The following is a 10,694-nucleotide window of genomic DNA, read 5'->3' as shown; positions in this document are numbered from 1 at the left end:
ATTTCAGACTCGACTCGGACTCGTGATAAAAGACTCGAGACTTAACTCAGACTTGTCCATCAGAGATTTCAGACTCGACTCGGACTCGTGATAAAAGACTCGAGACTTAACTCAGACTTGTCCATCAGAGATTTCAGACTCGACTCGGACTCGTGATAAAAGACTCGAGACTTAACTCAGACTTGTCCATCAGAGCCTTCAGACTCGACTCGGACTCGTTATAAAAGACTCGAGACTTAACTCAGACTTGTCCATCAGAGATTTCAGACTCGACTCGGACTCGTGATAAAAGACTCGAGACTTAACTCAGACTTGTCCATCAGAGATTTCAGACTCGACTCGGACTCGTGATAAAAGACTCGAGACTTAACTCAGACTTGTCCATCAAAGATTTCAGACTTGACTTGGACTCATGATAAAAGACTGTTCAGAGTGGATCACATCGCGGATTTAAAGGGGAAACGAGAGGCGGTGGAACATGCTTTTACATCAATGAAAGTTGCTGTACAGGTGTAACAATGTTAAAGAGGATGTGCTGTCCTAATTTGGAAGCGCTCTTTATCAACTGTAAGCATTTCTACTCAACGTGGGAGTTTTCCTCGTTTATTCTGGTGAGTGTTTATATCCCACCACATGCGTGCGTGAACGCAGTGCTGAATTAGCTGGCTGATCACATCACAGACACGGAACAACAATACCCGGACTCACTTATTATTATTCTGGGAGATTTTAATAAAACTGACCTCACCTGTGAACTGCCAAAATATAGACAGCACATTACATGCCCCACCAAAGACAGAAATGCATTGGATCATTGCTACACAACAATAAAGGATGCATATCACTCTGTCAATAGAGCAGCTTTGGGACTCTCTGATCACTGTCTGGTTCATCTTCTTCCAACCTACAGGCAGAAACTAAAATCAGCTAAACCTGTAGTAAAGACTGTAAACAGATGGACTAATGAAGCAGAGCTGGAACTACAAGCCTGCTTTGACTGCACTAATTGGAGTGTTTTTGAGGCTGCAGCCACCAATATGGATGAGCTCACAGATCCTGTGACATCATATATCAGTGAGGATATGTGCATTCCTACTAGGACTTATTTAACATACAACAATGACAAACCGTGGTTTACAGCGGAACTCAGGCAGCTTCGTCAGGCCAAAGAGGATGCTTACAGAAGTGGGGATAAAATCTTGTACAATCAGGCCAGGAACACACTGATTAAGGAAATTATAGTGGCTAAAAGAAGCTACTCTGATAAGCTGAAAAACAAGTTTTCAGCTAATGACCCTGCATCAGTGTGGAGAGGCCTAAAAGACTTTACTAACTTCAAGACAACATCCCCCAACACTGTAGGGAATCAACAACTGGCTGACAACTTCAATGTGTTTTACTGTAGATTTGAAAGGCCCTTCACTTCAAACAAACATCAACACCTCCTGCAACCCCCCTCCTGCTACTCAACCTGCACTTAAGATCTGTGAAGAGGATGTGTGCCGGGTCTTCCGGAAATGTTAAATGGTAAATGGTAAATGGTCTGCACTTATATAGTGCTTTGTTTTAACCTTAGTGGTTCCAAAGTGCTTTATACTGTGACAACAAAAGACAAGGAAAGCACAGGGCCCAGACGGTGTTTCACCCGCCTGTCTAAAATCCTGTGCTGACTAGCTGGCTCCCATCTTCACACAGATCTTCAATATGACTGGAAATAGCCTCCTGAGAGCGTTCCAAAGATGACCAACAGTGGACTGACTTGCTAGAAAGACTTTGGTTACACTCATTACAACGGGGAAACTCAAACTTTAAAAAATGCGACATATCTTTTAAACTAACCAATTCTTTGACATGAAACCCAATGTAGATAAAGCTTAATATGTTATGACATGGGAAATGTTGTATTTTACAACTTTTACATTGAACATACCTGAGAAATCAGGAGAAAAGAAGACAAGACACAGATTAGTGGGTTTTCTCAGGTGTGGCTTGTCAGCGTCTTTATTAAACTCGATTTATTAAAACCCTTAATGTGAAACATGTGTCTTCATAATAATAACTGATTGACTGCTCTTGTGTGGTCACTGCTTCACAATAACTATGATATTAAAAGTGATGCATTCAAACTATTAAACTGAGATTGATATATTTGTTTATAACATGTTAATCATTTTATTTTCACTTCTGTAGAAAATGAAACAAGATGTGCACTTGTGTACAAAACACATTTCGATAATTAGATGCACATTTAAAAGAATAGTTTGCCCCAATTACATGGAAGATTCAGAAAATGTGTACATTATTGTAATTCTTAATCAATTTAAAACATACTCTGTAAATACAATTATCATTTTGCTTTCGCAAACATCATTTCATAGTGTTTCCAAACCTTTAAAAGGTAGAGTATACTAAGAAAGTTGTTTATTGTGCTTTAATTGGACTTGTTTAACATAACCAGAGTAAATACATTTTGGGGTTGCTTTAGTATACATTAGGGTCACAGGACAATGCACATGTTCCTGTATGCAGAATGTCCAGGAATATATTCATACTACTCACCTGCATACCTAAAGAACATACTTTATTAATGCTAGATAAGTTAAACTGGTCAAATGTAGCAGACAGGGAGAAGTATGCACATTTCACACTTTAAGAGTTTTCCAAGCATCAGTCAGGCACTGGTGAAACATCAACAACAATACAATGGAACATTTGATTTGATGTGCTGCTTGCAAAAATGTATTTAATCAGATTACACAGCTATATTCGAATGGCCACTTCAGGAGAAGTATGCATCTTGCTCACATAAAGGTGTAGTTACGTCATCTACCATCAGGGGCGAACTGGACCGTGATAACCAGTCAAACCTTTAACCCTTGATGTGTCGGTCTGTTTTCAGTGTGTCCAGTAGAGGGCGTGTTATTTCTGAGGACTTTCAAAACACACATGCTCAGCTGAGCCCAAAAAGAGCTGCTCACAAATCTTCACCCAAAGTTCAAAATGAAGGTGACGACTGAACCGGAAACATTTTACAGATTTAAGACGACAAAGCTTCATTCAGCTCAGAGACGCGTCATATTTTATTCATTTAACCTGCAGTAGCCGTTAGCGTCTCACACACTCACACGGTAAAGCAAACACATTCTGCATGTAAGATAATATTTGTGCATGTGTGCGAGTGTGTATTGTCGTTAAAGACAGAAAAATGGCTCTACTGTACGGCAGGTAATTCTGAAGTCCATTTGCACGTCTTTGTACTGAAGTTCATATGCAGAAATATCTGCTGACAGCTTTCAACAGCACGCAGCTTAAACCATGAGAACAAGAGAGAAGTGTTTCCTCTGTGCTGTTATTGTGGGCAGGTAAAGACGTGTAACCAGAAGCAAACATTAACTTTCTGTCACACCTGCCAGTGGGCAACGAATTGAGAATTTACCGGCCATAAATGTGTCTCACTGGCTCTGGCCATGAAACGGTATTTTCCAGCATTTCTATTAAAACATATTTTTGTCCCAATGAAAACGGAAATATATATATATATGAATATGTGAAAGCAGCAGCACCTCTCTTTAAACCGTTTCGGAACTGAACTGATTCTATATCTTGATTATTTTAATATTAGTGGAAGTACTGGAATTTGTTCCCTAGATGAGGGTTTGAGAGCTGTCACTCATAAATCATGTTGTACAATGTTAAACGGCTTATGAGTGTCCTAAACGTTTGGACAGAAGTGTCTCACAGGTCAGCTGACTTCAGTTAAAGTGTGTCTGGTGCTCATTGACCTACTGACCCCTGTCCTGATTTTAATCCAGGAGCAACAGTGTTTTAAGGTCAAAGGACACCTCCCACGTTACACTATGGCAGATGATGTCACTGCTGCTACTGTGACCCAGAGTTCATTCCTCAACGACACACAAGTGCAAATAACACATGTGAAAATGACCAGTCGTGTTGGTGATACATGAAATATGTCACATTTCTACTCTATTAAATCAAGATTAACACTTGCCAACAGCAAGCTAAATTTTCTCTCAAATGGATGAGGTTTCTAAGATTAATGCTCTCTCGAGTTTTATTACATTGCTCTCTGGAATACTCAATTCTGATTGGTCAATGGCGCCATCTAGTGGTCTGATATTTCTGAAGAACAACCGCACATCCGCGTATCAGACCGCTCATCCGGGTTCTGCGAGCCATCTCTCCTGCTTCTGGTACCACTGTGCGATCTCTACAAGTAAGCTAATAATAATTTCAAGTTTCATGTGCATTTATTTATTTATTAGGCAAAGCAGTCTTGTGATAAGCTGGACAATGAGGAGTCAGACACCAACAGAACTCCGACGCGAACTGGAGGTGGAATTTAGCTGTTCAGCAATTCTCACATAATTACATACTTTCAATGCAAATTTATGTTTTATGTCCATGTATTTATTCATTTGGTTAGTAGCTGTGTAATAAGCAGGATAATGTACTGTCAGCTGGTTAATATCGCAAAATAAACCCCTTTAGACTGACACAAGATTCTCTGCTTCACGTTGGGGTCTTAAAACTGACCTCCCTATCCTAAACCTTAAACCTAAACCTAACCGATAGAGTCAGAAAAAGCAAATGTGAGATGAAAAACACAACCACGTCATTTTGTGTTGCTTCTATGACACTTTGGGTTCACATGTGGACTCGCGTGCTCTTCAGGACTCGTATCCCGCTCCTTTACATCACAAGTGCAGCGCTCTATCAGTCGAGCTATCACAGAATTTGAGCGCACATACTTCTCCCATTGTGTGCTGAAGTTTTAATACTAAGACATAAGTTAAATGTATGGAGAAAAAAACAAACATCAGACACAGAACTGGCTAAACCTTCACATATTTACTATGTTCCTTTTTTATGGTGTCTGAGACAGTTTGTGGAGTTGTTCCGCCCCATTGAGAAGATTTGTGTATACACTGATTTAATGAGTTAATTCATGAAGAAAACATCACGATTCAGGACCACCAAGATTAATGATCAGGGTTTGAGGGTCTTTATAGCGGCCAGTGCCAGACACTGAAAGGAACATTGTGTAGTCAGCCAAACCATAATCTACCACCATCTGCTACTGGAAAAATACTCAAATTAATGACCTACAAAGGTGCAATAAACGTATATAATCACATACTTTCACACTGATTTATAATCACTTAACTAATGTAATAAGCCACCATTTGTGTTGAAACAGTCAGTAGTTTTGTTAAATGCTTGTATTTGAACTTATTTCATCTTTAAACTCATGCTAAACTAGATATTTATATATTTAGTCTGATCAACAAAAACAATGAAAACAACAGAAACGTCTTCCATATGGCAGTGATTTGATCTCTTCATCTCTTCCTCTGGTGTGCACAGCAGCACATTCATGATGTCAGGAGTTGGTGTCTGTTCAGAATTAAACTCCACAAAATTCTCAACACGAGTCTGAATCCCAGAGCAGTTTAATAAAGGGCATGTTTCCAGATGTCTCCACATACAAGATGACCCTAAAAACTGCATTCTGTGTGTTTCCTGCTGACAGTGATGGTTGATTGATCACGTTTCACTGTGTCAATAAGAATATAATTATGTATGTGTCTTCACACGGTCACATGATCTTCAACTTCTTTGTCTTTGAGGTCAGAGGAGAAATTAGAACATTAACAGCTGAAATATTTGCTTTAGCAGAGTTTGGAGAGTCACTTTGCTGCAACCACAAATTAAGTCAAACCACAACTGGACAAAAACAATATAGTTTTTCTATGTTTCCTGCTATTAGAATGTCAATATCTGATTCCTCTACACACTAAAGTCTACAGTACACTATGTAACATCAACTCTCTAAAGACTACAGTAAGCTAAATTACATTAACACATTAAAGTCTGTAGCGTGCTAAATGACATCAGCGCACTAAAGTCTACAGTGTGCTAAACGACATCAGCGCACCTAAAGTCTGCAGTTTGCTAAATGACATCAGTGCACTAAAGTCTACAGTGTGCTAAACGACATCAGCGCACTAAAGTCTACAGTGTGCTAAACAACATCAGCGCCCTAAAGTCTGCAGTTTGCTAAATGACATCAGTGCACTAAAGTCTACAGTGTGCTAAACGACATCAGTGCACTAAAGTCTACAGTGTGCTAAACGACATTAGCGCACTAAAGTCTACAGTGTGCTAAACGACATCAGCGCCCTAAAGTCTGCAGTTTGCTAAATGACATCAGTGCACTAAAGTCTACAGTGTGCTAAACGACATCAGCGCACTAAAGTCTACAGTGTGCTAAATGACATCAGAAACTGAAGTCTACAGTGTGCTAAACGACATCAGCGCACTAAAGTCTACAGTGTGCTAAACGACATCAGTGTACTAAAGTCTACAGTGTGCTAAACGACATCAGCACACTAAAGTCTACAGTGAGCTAAACGACATCAGTGTACTAAAGTCTACAGTGTGCTAAACGACATCAGCACACTAAAGTCTACAGTGAGCTAAACGACATCAGTGCACTAAAGTCTACAGTGTGCTAAATGACATCAGAAACTGAAGTCTACAGTGTGCTAAACAACATCAGCACACTAAAGTCTACAGTGTGCTAAACGACATCAGTGTACTAAAGTCTACAGTGTGCTAAACGACATCAGCGTACTAAAGTCTACAGTGAGCTAAACGACATCAGCGCACTAAAGTCTACAGTGTGCTAAATGACATCAGCGCACTAAAGTCTACAGTGTGCTAAACGACATCAGCGCCCTAAAGTCTGCAGTTTGCTAAATGACATCAGTGCACTAAAGTCTACAGTGTGCTAAACGACATCAGCGCACTAAAGTCTACAGTGTGCTAAACGACATTAGCGCACTAAAGTCTACAGTGTGCTAAACGACATCAGCGCCCTAAAGTCTGCAGTTTGCTAAATGACATCAGTGCACTAAAGTCTACAGTGTGCTAAACGACATCAGCGCACTAAAGTCTACAGTGTGCTAAATGACATCAGAAACTGAAGTCTACAGTGTGCTAAACGACATCAGCGCACTAAAGTCTACAGTGTGCTAAATGACATCAGAAACTGAAGTCTACAGTGTGCTAAACAACATCAGCACACTAAAGTCTACAGTGTGCTAAATGACATCAGTGTACTAAAGTCTACAGTGTGCTAAACGACATCAGCGTACTAAAGTCTACAGTGAGCTAAACGACATCAGCGCACTAAAGTCTACAGTGTGCTAAATGACATCAGCGCACTAAAGTCTACAGTGTGCTAAACGACATCAGCGCCCTAAAGTCTGCAGTTTGCTAAATGACATCAGTGCACTAAAGTCTACAGTGTGCTAAACGACATCAGCGCACTAAAGTCTACAGTGTGCTAAACGACATCAGCGCACTAAAGTCTACAGTGTGCTAAATGACATCAGAAACTGAAGTCTACAGTGTGCTAAACGACATCAGCGCACTAAAGTCTACAGTGTGCTAAATGACATCAGAAACTGAAGTCTACAGTGTGCTAAACAACATCAGCACACTAAAGTCTACAGTGTGCTAAATGACATCAGTGTACTAAAGTCTACAGTGTGCTAAACGACATCAGCGCACTAAAGTCTACAGTGAGCTAAACGACATCAGCGCACTAAAGTCTACAGTGTGCTAAATGACATCAGAAACTGAAGTCTACAGTGTGCTAAATGACATCAGAAACTGAAGTCTACAGTGTGCTAAATGACATCAGAAACTGAAGTCTACAGTGTGCTAAATGACATCAGAAACTGAAGTCTACAGTGTGCTAAACGACATCAGCGCACTAACGTCTACAGTGTGCTAAATGACATCAGAAACTGAAGTCTGCAGTTTTCTAAACGACATCAGCGCACTGAAGTCTACAGCATGCTAAACGACATCAGCGCACTAAAATCTACAGTGTGCTAAATGACATCAGTGCACTAAAGTCTACAGTGTGCTAAACGACATCAACGCACTAAAGTCTACAGCATGCTAAACGACATCAGTGCACTAAAGTCTGTAGCGTGCTAAACGACATCAGTGCACTAAAGTCTACAGCATGCTAAATGACATTGGTGCACTAAAGTCTACAGTGTGCTAAACGACATCAGTGCATTAAAGTCTACAGCATGCTAAATGACATCAGTGCACTAAAGTCTACAGCGTGCTAAATGACATCAGCGCACTAAAGTCTACAGCATGCTAAATGACATCAGCGCACTAAAGAGTACAGTGTGCTTAATTACATTAGTGCACTAAAGTCTACAGTGTGCTAAATGACATCAGTATACTAAAGTCTACAGCGTGCTTAATTACATTAGTGCACTAAAGTCTACAGTGTGCTAAACAACATCAGTATACTAAAGTCTACAGCGTGCTTAATTACATTAGTGCACTAAAGTCTACAGTGTGCTAAATGACATCAGCACACTAAAGTCTACAGCGTGCTTAATTACATTAGTGCACTAAAGTCTACAGCATGCTTAATTACATTAGTGCACTAAAGTCTACAGTGTGCTAAACGACATCAGCGCACTAAAGTCTACAGCGTGCTTAATTACATTAGTGCACTAAAGTCTACAGCATGCTTAATTAGATTAGTGCACTAAAGTCTACAGTGTGCTTAATTACATTAGTGCATTAAAGTCTACAGTGTGCTAAACAACATCAGCGCACTAAAGTCTACAGCGTGCTTAATTACATTAGTGCACTAAAGTCTACAGCATGCTAAATGACATCAGCGCACTAAAGCCTACAGCATGCTAAATGACATCAGTGCACTAAAGTCTACAGTGTGCTAAATGACATCAGAAACTGAAGTCTACAGTGTGCTAAACGACATCAGCGCACTAACGTCTACAGTGTGCTAAATGACATCAGAAACTGAAGTCTGCAGTTTTCTAAACGACATCAGCGCACTGAAGTCTACAGCATGCTAAACGACATCAGCGCACTAAAATCTACAGTGTGCTAAATGACATCAGTGCACTAAAGTCTACAGTGTGCTAAATGACATCAACGCACTAAAGTCTACAGCATGCTAAACGACATCAGTGCACTAAAGTCTGTAGCGTGCTAAACGACATCAGTGCACTAAAGTCTACAGCATGCTAAATGACATTGGTGCACTAAAGTCTACAGTGTGCTAAACGACATCAGTGCATTAAAGTCTACAGCATGCTAAATGACATCAGTGCACTAAAGTCTACAGCGTGCTAAATGACATCAGCGCACTAAAGTCTACAGCATGCTAAATGACATCAGCGCACTAAAGAGTACAGTGTGCTTAATTACATTAGTGCACTAAAGTCTACAGTGTGCTAAATGACATCAGTATACTAAAGTCTACAGCGTGCTTAATTACATTAGTGCACTAAAGTCTACAGTGTGCTAAACAACATCAGTATACTAAAGTCTACAGCGTGCTTAATTACATTAGTGCACTAAAGTCTAAAGTGTGCTAAACGACATCAGCGCACTAAAGTCTACAGCGTGCTTAATTACATTAGTGCACTAAAGTCTACAGCATGCTTAATTAGATTAGTGCACTAAAGTCTACAGTGTGCTTAATTACATTAGTGCATTAAAGTCTACAGTGTGCTAAACAACATCAGCGCACTAAAGTCTACAGCGTGCTTAATTACATTAGTGCACTAAAGTCTACAGTGTGCTAAACAACATCAGTAAACTAAAGTCTACAGCGTGCTTAATTACATTAGTGCACTAAAGTCTACAGCATGCTAAATGACATCAGCGCACTAAAGCCTACAGCATGCTAAATGACATCAGTGCACTAAAGTCTACAGTGTGCTAAATGACATCAGCGCACTAAAGTCTACAGCGTGCTAAATGGCATCAGTGCACTAAAGTCTGTAGCTTGCTAAACAACATCAGCACACTAAAGTCTACAGTGTGCTTAATTACATTAGTGCACTAAAGTCTACAGTGTGCTAAACGACCTCAGTGCACTAAATTCTACGGCATGCTAAACAACATCAACACACTAAAGTCTAAAGCATGCTCAACAGCATTACTGCACTAAAATTTACAGTACACAAACAACATCAGCACAGTACCAACACGGCGCTCGATACTAATACTAAGGCCCGGATCGGATCGCGCACAGTCAACCACGTTGCCTTTCAAAGTATACTCTTTTGATCGCATGCTAATACGAACGCATTCAACGCATGCGCACTATGGCTACTTTGTGATACTCCTTTAGTACAGTCAGCAGCTTGCACATGCACCGACGGTGCGCACAGTCCGTGCATGTAGAGAACATCTGTTTGTGTCACGCATACTGTGCTCGGAGCGATCAGCAACGTGGACAACTGAAGTATACTTTGGGCTTTACACATAAAACACATCATCACTCATGCTAATGCAACAAATCTATCAGCACTCTCGCACTAACACTACACAAACATCACAATACACACTAACACATCACATGTCACCAGAAACTAAAAAGAAGCTATTTAATTTTTACATTTGTAAATTATCACATAATTCAAAGGATGTACAACATGATGCATTCTGGACTGCTCAGAAAACACTGTTGATTACAGCTCAAACATTTGAGTGAGTCAACAGTGAAGCTTTCTGGTTTTGTAAAATTAAATCTCAAATTCTATATTTGACCCCTATATATTGGTTTACTTTATTATATATCCTTTAGTTCGTTTCGGTTT

The sequence above is a fragment of the Myxocyprinus asiaticus genome, chromosome 27, assembly GCF_019703515.2.
Source record: "Myxocyprinus asiaticus isolate MX2 ecotype Aquarium Trade chromosome 27, UBuf_Myxa_2, whole genome shotgun sequence".
NCBI classification, from domain to species: Eukaryota; Metazoa; Chordata; class Actinopteri; order Cypriniformes; family Catostomidae; genus Myxocyprinus; species Myxocyprinus asiaticus.
This window is presented reverse-complemented; position numbering follows the sequence as displayed.